Below are 18,491 nucleotides of genomic sequence, written 5' to 3'. Positions count from 1 at the left end.
TAGAAAGAAAGAAGGCAGAAAATAATGACATAATAGGGATGTGTCATGTGTTTGATTTTTTTTGGCTCCATCTCTTTTAATTAATGAAAGAGGGCAATTCTGTAAAAAAAAAAAAACTTATCTAGAAACCTTCAGCTCTACAGTTTGTCTTCCCATCATACCTTTGAGAGGATGGGCATTTTACAACTCCCTTGAAAAATGGAAAGATGAGGACAGGAGCAGTGGCTAATATAAACATTCACAATCTCAACTCTATAAATGCAATGAGGCCATCCTCCATTAAAATCACTCATACTTAGAAGGCTTCCATTGAAATAAGTAGGGTGTTTTGGTCAAAACCCAAATAAGCATGCGTTAAAAAAAAGCTGAAACCCAAACATAACGGCTAAAGTTCTTGGCTTTAAACACTCAAAGACAATTCAATACAATCTTGGATTCAGAAAAAAGCAGTTTAAAAAAAGTTAGAAAAAATAACCCACAATGGGTGGGCTTGAGTCTATGTCTACTTAAAATATTGTTCTTCATCACCACTCTTCTCATTTTTCACTAATGGAGGAAAGATTTGATTTTCCTTAATTCTCTGAAAAGGAGACATTACCCCACCCTCCCCCATCTTAAATTCCTGGAGGAAAAGACAGTCGTAGAGAAGGAAGTGTGGGAAAACACTTTGCTTCTAATGGCCTTCTATGGTCATTATTTTGTTTTGTTTTTGGTAATGATCTTCTAAGTTAAAGGGAGGGCAGGAATGCTGGTGAAGACAGTAACGTTTTGTTCCTAACTATATGGGGATAGACAGGGAAGAGCATAAGGGGATTCAGTTAACACGCGCACACACGCATATTTTCTTGTCAACAGATGGCTTCTGCGAAACAACACACAACTCATGCCCCACAAATATTATTACAAACCAAATGTGTCTCCTGACCCAGTATATACAACTACTCACTCTTTTAAATACCATCTAACCAAAATACCCCAAAGTGTGTGGGGGGGGAGTCTGGTGGCTATTATTTTCCTGTGCACTATGCCCCTTTTCATTGTGCTGTTCATTTCTAAATCACTATGCTGCATGATCTAGCTTTTCTTTCCATGTTGTCTGAAACTTTTTTATTTCTTTTACAGTTCATTAGAACTTACAGTTCTAATCGTTTGTTCAACTGTGCCATTTCAAAGTCCATCTAATAATGAAAGGCAATAAAAGAAGCAATGTGAAGAAGTGATGCTAGCAATTTGAGCAATGTTGTGTAGTTCAAGATGAGATTGTTAATTAAAGGTGTGGATGATGAAGTAAATACTGTATATCAGGGGTGTCAAACTCAAGGCCCCTGGGCTGTATCCGGCCCGTGGGGTGCTTAGATCTGGCTCGCGGGGCCGCCCTGGAAACAGCATAGGTCCGGCCCGCAGTGCCTCTGCCAGCAAAAATGGAGCTTGAGTGGGGGCCCTCCATTTTCGCTGGCAGAGGGTTGCAAGAGGCCGCCCTAGCCGAAAACGAAACTCGGGCGCCTGCTTTTGCTGGCAGACCATTTGGGTCACAGACGACCCCAACACAAATGACATCAAGCTGGCCATGCCCACCCCAACTCCCGGAGGTCAAGCACAACCCTGATGCTAGCCTCAATGAAATCAAGTTTGACACCCCTGCTGCTGTTCTTACCAAACAGTTTTGTTTGGTAAGGTCCATTATTTTAGAAGGTCCTTCTAAGGTCCATTATTTTCCATATTTTATGGGAATAAAAACATTTTCTGACTCTGATGGGACATATCAAGCAATAAAACACAACAGTGCAACCCCCACATTGGTAACTATGTTAGACACTCCAAAGCAAATTGTACAGCTTCCAGGATGTCAGGCTCCCTAATGGTGCTTTCAGTCTATCAGCATTTCCATCTCCCAAGCCTTCTGAAAAATATCCAGAATTGGCCTTGCTATTTTCTTACCTACTTTGGGTATTTGGTTGGCTGGGCCTAACAGATTCAGTTGTAAAGTAGGACAACTGGGCAGGACTAGCTGAGTGAAGGTGATGGGATGCAACCTGAGAATGATTCTTGGCCCCCATTTATCTTATCACTTCAGCAAGGGGTGGAGGGAAGGAAAATTGTCCAAAAGGAAACAGAGGGAGAAATAATGCACACCCTGTTTTGACTCCGTGTCTCCTGGCTGCTCCCAACATCTGGATGTCAATTCCCACTCCGGGGGAAGAGTACTGCAAAATCCCCATTTTCTCCTGATCAGCTGGGACTCGGGAGGAGAGAATAGATGGGGGCAGGGCCAGTCAGAGGTGGTACGATATTTACCGGTTCTCCAAACTACTCAAAATTTTCTGCTACCAGTTCTCCAGAACTGGTCGGAACCTGCTGAATACCCCCTCTGGTGTGATAGTAAGTCACAGTTACTTGAAAAAAATAGGTTTGTTTGTTATTATGCTGAATATTGTTTGGGGTTTAAGTAATTATTGAGTTATTTGGTTGTTTATTTGTTCAGAGTAGTTCAGACTGTTTTGGTTTTATTAATATTTATCAATATTATTAAATAAATAAATAAATAAATAAATAATTTTCTCCTAAATAAACAACAGTTGTTTGCAATGGCAAACCACCAGTTACAACATAATTTGATCAACAGGTGGCTTAGTCTACATTAAAAACTGGGTCAATGACTTCACTTCCTCAACCTCTACTAGACAACCCTTCCTTGTGACATCCTCTTAATAGCGTTCTGGGAACGGGAAGACTTTAGGAACAGGCTAATGTCAATTTTAATTACAGTTGTGGCTAATTATCAGTCATTCTTCTAATGCAGTAAGTGAAGATCAAAACTGATGTAGGAAGCAACCAAACCAGGGCAGCCAATAAAAAAAGAGACAGAAAGGATGGAGTGTAAAGACAATATATAAACATGAAAAATGATGTAAAGTAAAATGGGCTGCTTGTACACTAAACTCATTTTTAAATTATTTATTATTTACTCACTCACTTACTCGGAAAGCCTTGATCTCATCCTTCAGGCTTTCTAATAAGTTCAAAAATTCTCTTCCTCTTCATTCCCACCTTCCCCTTCCTTCCTCTTTACAACAGAAAGTTATAATGAAAATCTACAATTGGCCAAAGATCATCCAGTACACTTTATCTCTGTGTGAAGATTTGCAGGGCCAAAGTCTACTCTGGTGTGTCTCAAATCTTTTCCTTCATTACCCAAAACCACTTATCAGTCCTTTATACCGCTTATCGGGGGAGAAAAACTTATTTAAAAGTCCCTGTTGAGCTTGGATAAAGGGTTCGTGTGTCATTTACCCAATACAAATTACCCAATATTTTACCTAAATTTGGGTAATTTCCCCAGGTTTGGGAAGCACTGGTCTACTCCATCCTAATGAAGCTTTTTACCTGGACACACAAGGGCTTTTTTCCACTGTATTGTTCTAGATTAGGGAGAAAACTGTATCTTGTATATAAGAAAATAAAAGATTTCCAAACCAGAATTTGCTGTGAATGACTCATCTTTGGAAGAACTGCCTGTGAGGCATTTCCCCTTTGATACAAAGCCTCAGAAAAAGACTCTTTTAAGAAGTAACTTCTAAACAATAGCATGTAGCTTAAAGATTTAAACAGCATGGGGCTGCTTATTGATGGTTTTAATACTCCAATATTACTTGGGTGTGGGAAAAAGCATGTGTGCCCATATACATCGTCATATAGGACAAGCACATGCATGCCTGTTTTGTGCCAAAGCAAGGGAAGTTACACTGATGTCCCCTGAATGCTCTGAGACAATAGCCTTTTGAATTGGATGCATGGACTGGATGGAGATGGTTGGTATACAGCACAGGCATTGTGAAACTATTCCATTTATTTTATTTATCAAATTTAGGTAGCTGCCCATCTCCTGAACGTGACTCTGGGCAGCATACATTAAAAAAAAACCAGAACATTTAAAAATAATACTTAAAGCACCAAACAAATAAAACACAAGCATAACTAAAATCACAGGGGAGCACCTTCAAGATCTTTCCAGCAGTAGCCATTTCACGGGCTCCCCACTACTTCCATAGAAATCCTGAAGCTTGCTGACAAAACTGTTTTATGGAATTTCCACAGAACCAATCAGATCGAGGCCAATCTCTAACCATTGCTAACAAATTCTTTTTGTAAATCTACGATAGTGATTCATAGAAATCAAAAGCAGGTGATAAGATGAAGCGAAAGCAATGGCACCTCAAAAAATAAAACTCAATAGCAAGGCCTCCATACACACAGAGATTTAGCAAATACAGGTACTCCTTGCCTTACAAACACAATTGAGCCCAGAATTTATGTTGCTAAGTAAGAAATTTGTTAAGCGGATTTTTGTCCATGGTACGAATTTTCTTGCCACATTTGTTAAGTGAATCACTGCAATTGTTAAAATTAGTAACACGGTTGTTAAATGAATCTGGCTTCCCCATTGACTCTGCTTGGCAGAAGGTTGCAAAAGATGGTCACATGACCCTGGAGTGGGGCACTGCAACAGTCATAAATATGACATTTGGATGTTAAAGATCCGAATGTAAAGCACATGACCATGGGGAGGCTGCAACGGCCATAAGTCTGAAAAATGGTCATAAGTTCCTTTTTTCAGTGCCATTGTAACTTTGAACAGTCACTAAATGAATTGTTGTAAATCAAAGACTACCTCAGAGGTGAGTTCCAGGGTGAACTGGTAGTGGCGGCGTTGGGAGGCTCTGCCCTCCCACCTGGATGCTTCTGCACATGTCGCATGAGTGTGCGTGAATGAGCAAACTGGTAGTAAAACCCACCGCTGGACTACCTGAACATTATTTGGAACTTTGCAGTGGAATAGAATAAGCTGAGGGTGCAGGAAAAAGGGCAACCAACAGCCCCTAGGTTTTATCCTTAGCCTGCTGCTCTGTGTCTTGGAAACCTTAACTACAGACAACTCAAGCCATCCAATGGATTTAGGACTGAGTTGTGAACTGGTGTTTCACGTATGGGCAACTTCATTCTTTGTTTATATGTACTACCTCCTGTTGTCTAGTTTCTAATCAGAAGAAAAATCAGTCTTTGTCTTCAGAACTGCATAGTAATAGATCAGTGAGAAAAATGGATGAAAAGGAACCAAAAAAAGTGCAATTATCACATAATAAATACATATTTATTTATAATAAATATCTATATTGGCTGCAAGTTGAGGGATTCAACCGTGTTGAATTCCTTCCAACCTGCATCATCTCGGCAAGCATGACTAACATTTTGAGATAGTAAGAGTAGAACTTCAACAGCATCTAATCAACCCATTCTACCCTGAGGAATCCTCGGAAGTTCCTTAAGGAAAGTCTGAAAAGCAGACGGGATGCATACTTTTACCCACCATGTTACTCTTTATATTTGAAATCCTCCTACAGTAAAATAGTGCCCCGTTGTCCTTAAATGTATGAAAATGATCTGAAGAAAAGACAAGACAATAAACATTCTGGCAATATATGTGGCGTATGCAAGTTGCAAATCTGCTGAAAAATACAACTGTATACCTGTCTACTCAGAAGTAAGTTTTCTGAATTAAGTGGGATTTATTCCTACATATACGTAGGATTGGAGAACTATATCAAGGCTTGTTTTAAGGCTTTCTGTGTGGAAACATCCAAAACAGTAGAGAAAATTATGTTTCGCTTCAGACTTACAGAACTACCACACTAATCCATAACCTTTATGCAGAATTAATTAAACTATAATATCTCCTTAATGCCACAATGAAGTATTAAGGAAGATACTCTTAATTTGGAAGATGAGATAAAGAAAGTCATTCTTTTAAACTGTAATAAACTGTTATTTTTGTCTCATTTAGATGTATTAATATAAAATATTCTGATTTGAAATAGCCATAGCAGTAGCACTTGGACTTATATACCGCTTCTCAGCCCTCTCTAAGCAGTTTACAGAGTCATTAATCCTAATAATCTGAGTCTTCATTTTACCGACCTCCTAAGGATGGAAGGCTGAGTCAACCTGGAGCCAGTCAGGATTGAACTCTTTGAGTGAGCAGTGAGATAGCCTGCAGTACTCGATTCTAACCACCACGTCACCACGGCTGCACCATAGTTACCTTTCTGCTATGCTTTAACCATTGTTATATATTTAGGAGGATTAAAATGAGGCAGAAGCCTGGGCTTCCTTTTCCAATGTCTGAAAAGGAGCAGAATAATCATTCCACCTTTACAATGCAATCTGTCATTTGCCTATTCAGAAATCAGCCTTTAAAATCCTATGGGATTAATCCAAGATAGGAGATAGTATTGTTAGCTAGCTTATTAGAATTCAACAGTTTACTTATTAAACGATTGTTTCAGCTTATATTTTTGCAACTGTGATGAAAGATTATTTTACAATAATCCTTGATAGTAATAGTCTGAAGACAGTCTTCAGTTTACAACCATTCAGTTATAACAGCGTTGAAAAAAGTGACATATGACCGTTTTTACATTTTATGACCATTGCAGCGTCTCTCTGGCTGCGTGATCAAAATTTGGGCTCTTGGCAACTAGCATATATTATTTATGAGAGTTGCACTGTGCCCATGTCATGGGATTACCATTTGCAAACTTCCCAGCTGGCTTCCAACAAAAAACTCAATGGAGGAAGCCAAATTTGCTTAATGACTGCATGATTCACTTAACAATTACACCAAGAATGTTGTAAAATGAGCCACAACTCACTTAACAACTGCTTTGTTTTAGCAACAGAAATTTTGGGCTAAATTGTGGTCATAAACTGAGGATTACCTGTAGCTACAAACATGGGATTCAAGAATGAGAAATTTAACATTTCCCATACTGACAGATTTCATCCACAAATCTCTGTCATTAGAATGTAGCCATTCATTGGGTTTTGCTCTTCTCTGAATGTCCTTGGTATTTTGCCTGAGATGTACAACTGCATTAATACCTACAGATCTGCAGGGCTCTCTGCCCTTCTAATTGTTGTTAATGATAGAGCTTCTCATAAACTGGCTATGGTCAGTGCAAATTGGAGGATCAGAGAACTATAAAATTGAGTGTGAAGACACAGAAGTGTATGGAAAAAAAAGAGGAAAAGGAACAAAGTTTCCCTAAGTTTTATAGACTGGTGTTTTATAAAATTCCAAAGATGGGTTTTGGGTGATCTTTACAAGCCTGAAATCATTTCTTTTGGCTTTCTCTTCCCCAGCAGTCTTTACTACACAGCTACACCTTCCAACTGGCAAACACCATTGGACCCAAACCAGTCATGAAATAAACAGATAGTATAGGAAACAAACCTTCTACTCAGAGTTTATTTCTTATTACATATTTTAAGATGGATGGATGGATGGATGGATTTCATTTCATTTCATTATTTCCCCCCTTTCTTATTTTTTCAAATAACTCAAGGTGGCAAATATATCCAATACACTTTCCACCTATTTTCCCCACGAGAGTCACCTGAGTTGGGTTATTTGTTTTTAATCCCACCTTTTTGCCTATGGAAAGAAAACTGAGTTTGAATGGGTTTAGGTTGATAGTAGTTAATAATAATAATAATAATAATAATAATAATAATAACAACAACAACAACAACAACAACAACAACAACTCCGCCGTTGCCGGTCCCAAGCCTGGATGAGAAAGGAGGAAGGTTGGGACCAGGTTGGCATCTGGTCCCGTAAAAAAAAACCCCGCCAACCCATACAATATGGTGAAAAAAACGAATAAGAATTCCATACCACATCGGTCGTCGCGCGGGTTAACAAGGGCCGCGGCGGATGTTGGGGTCCCTGGACATCCGTCGACAAGTGGGCTACAAGTGGACCAGCCAACAAAACGACAAAAATATAGTGCAGATGAAAACCGTGCCATAATGGCCTGTTACTACAACTCAGAGCCAGAAAAAAGAGGATATTTAAAGCGAATGTATGAATTATGGAAACAACAATATCCAGATTCAAATGTTAGTGAACAACGACTAGCAGATCAAAGGCGATTTATTATACGGAATAAAGTGTTTAGTGAAGTTGAACATGAGGAAATTCAGGCAAATTGCAAAACCCAAAAAACAATATCACAAGCGGAAATAACTGATATTCAAGACACAACTAAAGACACTATAGTAGAACTCCCAGAAGAAGCTCTCGATGAGGAAATAACACCACCACCACTAGAACCAGTTATCACTGAACCAACTGATGAACTAACTCAAAAACAAAAAGAATTGAAGGATAAGATCATGGAACATTTTCTGCTTAATGAGGAAAGGCAACGTTTACCATCACTAAAAACTGTGCCTAAGAAAATTTTGGCCCCTATCATGAAAATGGTTAATGCAGTGTTTTCAACAATTGAACCGGGATCCATCTTGGAAACAAACCAGTTAATGTACAGCGCAGCTGTAATAGTCACTAATGAACTAGGCATTAAAATTAAAGTACCTAGTCACACAACAGAAAAAGCACCAAAGCCAAAGTGGAAAATCCGTTTAGAACAAAAAATCAAAAAATTAAGGGCAGATGCTAGTAACTTAAAGAACATGCATGAGCAACGGCTTAAAAACAACAAAATCATAGATCGGCTAATCAGAAGATATAGATTGGATACAAGAAACATCAATGAAGCTGTAGAGATTGTAAAACAGCAGATAACAGCAACAGCTAGAAAAATTGAAAGATATGAGGCACGAATCATCCAATATAAACAAAATCAGCAATTTCGATCAGACCAACGGTGTTTTTATCAAAGTCTTAATGTGAATAGTGACACCAAAAGTGAATTCTAAATTGAATGGTGGAAATACAATCAAGGCCATAAATACCTGGGCAATACCAGTTATAAGATACACAGCTGGGATAGTTAACTGGACACAAGCTGATTTGGACCTTTTGGACCGAAAAACCAGAAAACTAATGACAATGCACTACAGTTTACATCCACGTGGTGATACTGATAGACTATATCTGCCCCGAAAATCAGGTGGCAGAGGATTATTACAAGTGAAGCAAACAGTTGAAGAAGAAAAACATGCACTGGCTGATTATTTAAAAGAAAGTCAAGAACATCTATTAATCGAAGTAAAGAACAAAAATCTACTGAAGGCCCAACAGACAAAACAAGAATACAGAAAAGATGTGATAAAATCAAGAATGGAGAGTTGGCAGAACAAAGCACTGCATGGTCAATTTCTGGAAAAAATAAAAGATAAAGTGGACAGTGAACAAACTTGGTTATGGTTAAAAACAGGTACATTAAAGAAAGAAACAGAGTCACTAATCCTGGCTGCGCAAGAACAAGCTATCCGCACAAATGCCATTAAGGCCAAAATCGAAAAATCCTCTGATGATGCCAAATGCAGACTTTGCAAAGAAGCTGATGAAACTGTTGATCACATACTCAGCTGCTGTAAAAAAATCGCGCAGACTGATTATAAATTACGGCACAATTCAGTAGCACAAATGATCCATTGGAATTTGTGTAAAAATTATAATATTAAAACAGCAACAAACTGGTGGGAACATCAGCCTGAAAAAGTCACCGAAAATCAGATGGTCAAGATCTTGTGGGATTTCCGTATACAAACCGACAAAATACTGGCGCATAATACACCAGACATCACACTGGTTGAGAAAAATAAGGTCACAATCATAGACATCGCAATACCAGGTGATAGCAGAGTCGCCGAGAAGGAACATGAAAAAATCGCAAGATACCAGGACTTAAAAATCGAAATTCAATGACTATGGCACAAACCAGCAGTGGTAATTCCAGTGGTAATTGGCACACTTGGTGCTATTCCAAAAGCACTGGAATTACATTTAAAACAGTTAAAAATTGACAAAATCACCATCAGTCAAATGCAAAAAGCCGCACTGCTTGGATCTGCACGCATATTACGAAAATACGTTACGACATCCTAGGCCCCTGGGTGGGGCCCGACTAGTAACCAATGCCAAATCCGGCGAAACAACTGGCCGCTGTGATACAATTGTATAATAATAATAATAATAATAATAATAATAATAATAATAATAATAATATTTGTAAAAGTAGTCCCAGGGTAGTTGGTATTGAATTCAATATATTTTAAAGGCTTATGTATTTAATAAATAAATTGATGGTACCACAAGTGAAAATGGTGCATGCTTATTCTTTCTCTTGGAACTTGGCTTAGACTAGAGAGGCTTTGCTACTCTACATTTACCACTGAAAGAAAAGCACCGGAATTAGAGCCTCGTGGGGAAATAAGATAGAACTGACCAAGGAGCAAAATAAGCAATTGGAAGAGAAGCTCTTTCTATTCCCACTTCTTCTCTCTTTGGATTTGCAGACTCTCAGAGTGGAAAACTCTCTTCTCTCTCTCTCTCCAATTTATGCACCATTTTGTGATGGAAAGAAGCAGGCATGTAACAGCAAACATATAGCTTGTGCATCTTTTCATACCATTGCTAAATAATGTACAGAATATGGATCAATAACATCTTTATCCTGGTCCTTACAGTAAAATAACGTCTTCCAACTCTCCCTAATGTAAAGGTAAGATCTTCCATTTTCCATTTCTTTTTATGAAACTTCCCCACCACCACCACCACTATTTTCTATGGATGTAGACCCTTTCCTAATAAGCTGGGAGGAAAGTCTTCCAATTATTTTTCATTTATATACGGTAGGTCCATTTAACATATATTCATATAGAATCAACATTTGCATCTTCCTGCTACTGAAATAAAATGATAAAACTAAGCGCAGGTGTCCACTTTCTGCTGTGCCCCAATTTATATTCTAGTCCAACACCCAAAATCTATAAGGTTGTCTCATCAAGAAGATTAGTGCCACTGCTGGGAGCTATTATGAGTTCCGGCACACTTAGATCGGCTTTGTATGGAGCCTCCTATATGACATCCTCATCCAGAGCAGCTTGAAAACTACTACCTTCCGTCACAGGGATTTGGGAGATGAGGTAGTAAGCCTCATGGGTCGGCAAAGGACAGGAGTAGAGCATTTCTATGACATCACGGAGAGAGACATCCAATTCTTACATGAAGCTCCATTCTTACATGACAGACCTCAGTGTTCAGGTTTCAAAGTCTGGATGTACATAGTGCTTCCTATGAGATACCTACAGTAGGATGCGGGCAGCTGGAAACAGCTTTACATAGCTGTTCCAAGCGGTGAGTTATTGCTCATGTACTTCCATAAGTAGCTGTGGCAAGGAGATAATATTGGGCTTACGGTGTGGGCAGAGACTAAAGATAGTCCCACATGGCCAAATAAAGCATCCTTGGGGTCCCTGCCTGTAAATCCACCCACAATGTATCACAAAAGCCATGTTTTGTACCATGCAATCATCTGGTTACAATTACTGGCAATGTTGGGGAGACGGCAGTATCTTTCCTTTTGGTGGATTTTTTTAAAATTATCTTGAGTTTTTTCATCCTGTATATTGTAAAAGTACAGCCTCCAAGAACCTGCCCCTTTCCTTTAAATGCTACCTACTAGCCATCTTAAAGTAGATCCAAAACATAAGTGGACTTTATCTGCTACACAGGATTATTTTATTTGACTTTCACAGGAGCGCCCATGAGATTCCTTGATTAAGGTGAGGATTTCACTACATAATCTTTTCCTGTTTCTCTTCCTTTAGATCAGGAGTCACCAACCTTTCGGACCTCAGCAACCACTAAATTCATAATTTTAAATCCCACGGACCACTAATATGATCTGCCTAATGACCGGCTGGGTGGGCGTGGCTAGATGGTCATGTGACTGGATAGGCATGGCCAACTCGATGTCACTCATGTCGAGGGGCGCCTCGCCAGCCTCTACTTGCCCCTCACCTCCCAGACACTCCTCACCTCCCTGCCCGGGCTCCTTAGGATCCCAACAGGAAGCATTTGTTGCAGTTAAGCAGCCACCAGAAAAAGAGTTGGGAAAAAAGCTCAGTTCAAATTGGATCTGACCAAGAAGGAGGCTCAGTAGAAGCACCTCCCTGAGGACTACGAGCATAGGCTTTCCAAGCAGAGGGAAGACCTGCTGAGTGCAAGGCCAGGTACCGGCACCTGGAGGCTCAGCAGGCTGAGATGGTCAGCCAATTCCAGGCCATGATGCAGTCCCACTGGAAGAAGGTCCTCCAGCTCTTCGCCACCACTGGCACTTTCCTCCAGCCTTCGCCCAAAACTCCGCACCAGCAGGCCAAAGCAGATTCCAGCCAGAATTTCTGCCCCACTCCGACCCACGCAAAAAGACCCCGAAGGGGGAAGACACTCTGCAGCAACACAAACATTCATTGCACGTATCTGTCCCAGGGCGCGTAGTTTGAGGACCCCTGATTTAGTGCAATATAAAAAATGCAAATAATTTTTCTGCGGACCACCAAAACTTTCTCGTGGACCACCAGTAGTCCACAGACCACCAGTTGGTAACCACTGCTTTAGATTATTGTATTGGAAACGTAAACTTCTAAAGACATGACTGCTGAAAATGAACAGGAAAAAAAAATTCAGAGTGGAGGAAGAAGAAATGGCTTTGGTTAGTGATCAAGAATTCTGAAAATATACACTTTATTGTGAATCGCCTTTTTTTCCTGCCTTCTCTTACTTCTTTTTACTAACATACACAATTGCTCTTTTTAATCAGGCCTTCCTATAATCATGTAAATATAAAGCCACTATAGATTATGCAATCTTTTTCTATTTCTGTTCCATGCTACTTTATCCATAACATTAATTTATCCATAATTCTTTGATGTTCACATTCATTTTCTATAAAGGTATTTAACCTGCCTAAATTGTTCAGAGAAGCAATATGGTAAAAAGCCACATTCCAAAATGCATGTCAATCTAAGACTGGAAAGTTAGCTCAATTACAAAATAATTAAGGTACTTTCTGTAATTTGGTAGTGATCGGGGAATACATGTTAGATGTTTAACAGCACACATCTTTTTGTCAATACTGTGATCCTTTCCAGTCTTCCATTTCTTCTTTGGCAAGTGCTTGACCAATGAATAAATAACATTTTAGTTGCAGTTGTTCAAAACAGCCAGGTTCCTATAGACGGTTTTATAAAAATACAGCTTTAATAGAATACTTGGAGTGGTGTGTGGCTAGTTCAGCCATCACACTAAACCATAATGGAGTCTTTTCATTTTAACTTGGCATGTGGCATGAACCTAGCTACTGTGAATTGTAAACCATGCGTTACTACTTGGCAAATTCTCCCAATTCAGGCAGTTGTGGTACATTCAATAATCTATGGTTTAACCAGCTCCCAGTATGTGTGTGTTTGAAGGAACCTGCTAGGTATTAGTTTACTAGCATTAATATAGTTGGTTCAGACTGTAGTGCAAAATAGGTGATTCAAAACAGGGGGAAATAGAGCTTATTAGTATGTTTAACAAGAATACACATGAAAATAAGAAAGTTAATAGAAAAATAGTTAGGGATAACTGGGGTAGTGTTTGTATAAAAATAATAATGTTGTCGTTTTCTAAGAGAGTAAATGCTATGCATGTCTGCTTAGACTAAAAGTCCTTGGAGTTTGGTGGGGCTTATTTCCAAATATTGCATAATATAACGTGTCTTAAATATCTAATTTAATCTGTAAAAATGTGGGGAATGCATGAAAAATTAAATGTATTAAGTAGAAAACTATATAAAAGCCTGAGATCCCTTCATTCATCATGGAGAGATAGTGCCATCCGGCAAAGATGGGATAAATTCATAATTTTCATAAAGCTTTAGGCTTTTGAATTATTCATTTAGCTAAGTCCTTCTGGATTCCCCCACCCCCCTGTATATCTCACTTGAAAGTTAGCTCCAAGAGCAAAAGGACGCTTAGGAGTCATGAGTTGGATAGTAGGCGTTCCTAGGTGGGGCGATTCCATAGCATCTACTGTATGTCCAACAGAATAATCAATTCACCCTGAATGTGAGAAGCCGCCGCGGGCCTGTGAAATGTTCAGCCCCACCCTAAAGGACGCTTGCCTCCTCAGCACAGCAGATGGATGAAGGTGGATGTTCCCAGATAACACCCAAAATAGCCATCACTATCTTACCACTTTCTCTGCAGTCCAGGGAGTGTTTAGGTGTGTCTACCCCCCAAGACGGGAAGCGCACGATGTGGGTTCATGACACCTCCTTTTCAAAATGCAAAATGCCAGGTGGCTAGAGGCAACTGTTCAAAGGCAACATGACTAAGAAAGCTACAGTAGAGGAAGCAAGGAAAGAGGGTAGGTTGGGAAAGGCAGCTAAAAAGGATCCATTCAGTGGCATGGAGGTATCAAGGCCATTGCAGTTTTTGACTTACGAACCACAATTGACGCCAAATTTTGCTTGCTAAATGAGACACTTGTTAAGTGAGTTTTGCCCCATTTTTACAACCTTTCTTGCCACAGTTGTTAAGTGAATCACTGCAGTTGTTAAATCAGAAACACCGTTGTTAAGTGAATCTGGCTTTCCCCATTGACTTTGCTTGGCAGAAGGCTACAAAATTGACCCCAGGACACTTTGTCATACATACGAGTCATTTGCCAAGCATCCAAATTTTGATCACAGGACCATGGGGATGTTGCAATGGCCATAAGTGTGAAAAACGGTCATGCCGGTTTTTATCAGTGCCGTTGTAACTTCAAACGATCACTAAATGAACTGTTGCAAGTTGAGGACTACCTTTACTTATTTCAGGAGTATTATTACTTCCATAGGAGACTGAAGCTATGTGCACGATCATACAGTACTTCTCCAAAATTGACAGCAAAATACCAGGCCCTGAACAAAAAACTTACAATCTAAATTTCAGTCGCAGAAAAAAAAACAAAGTGAATATGAAGAATTACATTGGATGCAGAGCAATCTTATGATTTAGGAAGCAGAAGAAGAGACTGAAAATTAGAGGAATATGTTTTTACAAATCTTGTGTGGCCTAGATCTAAATATTCACAGATTTGCTAGTTTCCACAGAATAACTACATTCCAATTGGGGATTGGCTTTAGTATGTTGGAAATATTTTTTTTCCAGCTTTGTATATAAGACTATGTAGCCACAACTAGAGAGGTTAGAATTCTTTTTCTTGGTGCCCAACTTAAAGTCAACTAAGCTAATTTGCACTTTCAAGTTTTCATGCAGATTGGAATAGTTATTTTTCTTTTTTTTTCATTTCTTTAAATTCTGCCTAGCAGTCCTTGGAGTAAAAATGCAGTATGTTTACATAATGGAATTATGTGCATAAAAATCAGTGTGTTGGTAAACATTTTATACAGAGATAAATGCACCTTTTCTTGCCGTTGAAAACTATTTCAGGATTGTGCCGAAAATTCACACAACAGACTTTTGAATAGATGCAAAACTGATAAGTATTACAACCTATACCCTGATCCTAACAGAAGTCCTCTATTTTGGGCATCAGCAATAGTACTATTACAGTCACATTATATTTCAATAATTAAGTAGCAGTCTTAAGTGCTATTGTAGAAGTGTATCTGTTCTACCACAGATGAAATAACCATGGAATGAAGCTAGCAAAAGTAATAAAGGCAATAGCCCAACCAAGTAGCAAAGCAGAAAAATATTCTGTGACACAAAAATTAAGGAAGGTTCAGTCCGAGTCTCAAAAATTCAGCCTACAGTTCCTGATTGAAACTTCTATTGGTAAATAATCATGGGCAATGTTGTAGTACACACAATTGGAAACATGGAAGATCTACCTACACTGACCTCTGTGCTTTGCAAGGTAAACTCAGCAAAAGTATGGATTTTTTACTGAAGCTTTTTTTAACAGAAAAAAAAAATAAGTGTCTACCGTAACTGTTCATTTTTAACTGTCCAATGCCAGATTAATCTATTTCTTGCTTCTCCAAAAGAAACACCTCAACATTAGAAAGGCATTTCCATCTAATCCTACTGCTACTGGTTTTCTGCTTTAAAATTTTCTTTTTCAATTATCTGCCATCTGGGTGGTCAAATAATACTAAAGATTTTTTTTAACTATTTCATTTATTTAAAACCTTCATCTTATACGAAACTGGGTGGCTTCCAATCAAGAATTAAAACAATGTCAATCAGATAACAACAACTGTATTAAAACTATTAATACTATAAACATTAAAAACAAAAACCTGGCAACAAGTTAAGCTTCTCACATGCAGACACCTCACCCTATCCCAGAACTTGGGGGTGGGGGTGGGGGGAAGCCAAGTCTTCAGTGCTTTTCGATAGGCTCGGAGGGTAGAGCCCTACTGAACTTCAGGCCTATATGATGGACAACAATACCCTGGGAATAAAACAACCTCGGCTGAGGACTATCAGATTCTCTTATACTCTATTATTTTCAGTAGATGGCTACTGAATTAATATATAATTCAGTAGCCATCTCAGAACCTATGACTTTAGATTACAATAATAAGACATCAACTGGGGACTTATTCAAGAAGATGTAGAAGGTAGTAAGTAGGACTATGTATTTCCAGAAGCAGCATGGGACAGCATGTGTCAAAAAGGCAGAGATTCTTACTCCTTTCCCATAGGACTTATAAGCAAAATATTTTATCAACCACTTAAAATTTGGTAGAGCTCACATACAGCTGATTTGGGCTATCCTGGATCCCTCGGGATGTCTCTCCATCACATTTACAGTGTTAGAAGCACAGATGCACTTTCAGAGCATGATTAGACTCTGGAAGCAGTATTAACTAAGTCATAAGTTGTCCTCAGATTTCAGCCAGATGTTCACCCATGGCCTGCCTCTAACAATCTGCAAGCAACAAATTCATACGCTGATCTCAGCTTTCTCTCCTTGTGTGTCCAAAACACTGGAACCAGCAAGTCTCTTACAAAACCCTGAGTGGACAGTGTGAGCTTTTTTTTTCCTCCAGCAGAAGTTCCCACAAGATTTATTTCTTAGTGCTCCAAATTCCATCTCATCCTTTTCAACTGCCCCCCACCCTCCCCAATCCATCACTCACAGCAGATTGTTGTTAATGTGAGCTGCAGTCAAGAGGCATCCCCAGCAACCGTATCCCCTTTAGCAGTTCAACAAGTCCACACAGGTCACTCCAGCTGCCAATTCCAGTAGACAGGGGAAATGGATTCTTAATTATTTTTCCAAGCCTGTCATGGAGGGCTTTGTTTCTCCTTTCTCTGTTGTGTCACTAAATGTTGGAGATGAGTCACGCTAAGGGATTCCTTTTCTCTTTCTTTCTTTTTGCTAAATGAACAGAGTAGCTTTCAAAACTGGGGGGTATGAAAGCTCACCCAGCATTAAGAACATTTTCATAAACTAACATCTATGTTACACATTTTAACAAATTTAGGTATCGCAGCTTCTTCTAAAGCGCCTCAGAAAGGGCTTTGAAAAGCCCTTTGCAATTTGGAGCGTCTTTCTACTAAAATAGTTTTCCTTAATCAGGACACCTGAGCATTAAAAAGTTGTAACCAGTTGCTGTGAAAACATACCTCAATGAATCCCATTTATTCCGGATTGAGACACTTGTGAATGTGGTGAGTAAAAGTGAAAGAAAGACAATTATAAAGGAAAAAGGGTAAGGGTTAATATTCAAATGATCAAACCCAAATTGTGGGATGAAAAGGACTTTAAGTGATATCTGGGCAGCTTGAAAAATAGTTTTTTGGACTATTTTGTTTGTGTGCCAACAATTATGTCCCCCTCCCCCCCCAGTCATTTCCCAAAGATGTGGTCTAAAAACAAGTGTGAGAAGAGGCCAAAATTAACAACTATATAACTGTATATTTTAAAACCTGATTTACCCAACTGAAATTTACCCTGGTTGTAAGAATTTAATTTCAACTAGAGAATCCATCAGTTTCGTCCCACACCAAGTTTTTGAAGTTTGAACTGCTTGCATAGGGGAAATAAGTTTTGTTAAAGAAAAATGCCACCGCTCTTCTTAAAGAGATAGATAGATAGACTTGAAGTTTCCCAGTCCCACGGACTTCACGCCAGCCACCGAGATGTGAAAAGCAAACCAAATTACAAAGTGTAAACCAGGTAAAAAGGCTGTGTTGGGGATTATCTTGCTACCAATCTGTCATTTTTGCAAACCAATTGGTGATGGGTTTTGTTGCAGCTCCCATCCCTTTTTTTAAAAAATTGGATCTTAAATGCTTCCAAGAATCTTTCTTTTTTGCCCTGTTTAATTCAAGTGACTCCTTTCCTCCATCCCCCCCCCAAAAAAAACAGATGGAGAAACGATCTGACACATTTTGTTTTCTCTTGACAAAGAAACATGAAGAGTTCCCAATTTCAGGCACCCACCAGAGGAAACGTCCGAACGAAAAAGTTATCGCGTTGCTCTAAATGGAGCGTTGTTGAAAACAGGGAGCCCAAGCACCGTCCGAGGAGCCTTTGACTTGTTTTCTAAAGTTCCTAGAGATGACTCCTTTCTCGCTCAAAACAATAAAAATAAAAAACCCATTTTCCTTCCCCGCATTTTTTTCCCTTGGAGTCATCAACGTTACAACCATCCAGACCTGCAGGTTGTCAA

The sequence above is a fragment of the Thamnophis elegans genome, chromosome 2, assembly GCF_009769535.1.
Source record: "Thamnophis elegans isolate rThaEle1 chromosome 2, rThaEle1.pri, whole genome shotgun sequence".
Classification (NCBI taxonomy): Eukaryota; Metazoa; Chordata; class Lepidosauria; order Squamata; family Colubridae; genus Thamnophis; species Thamnophis elegans.
This window is presented reverse-complemented; position numbering follows the sequence as displayed.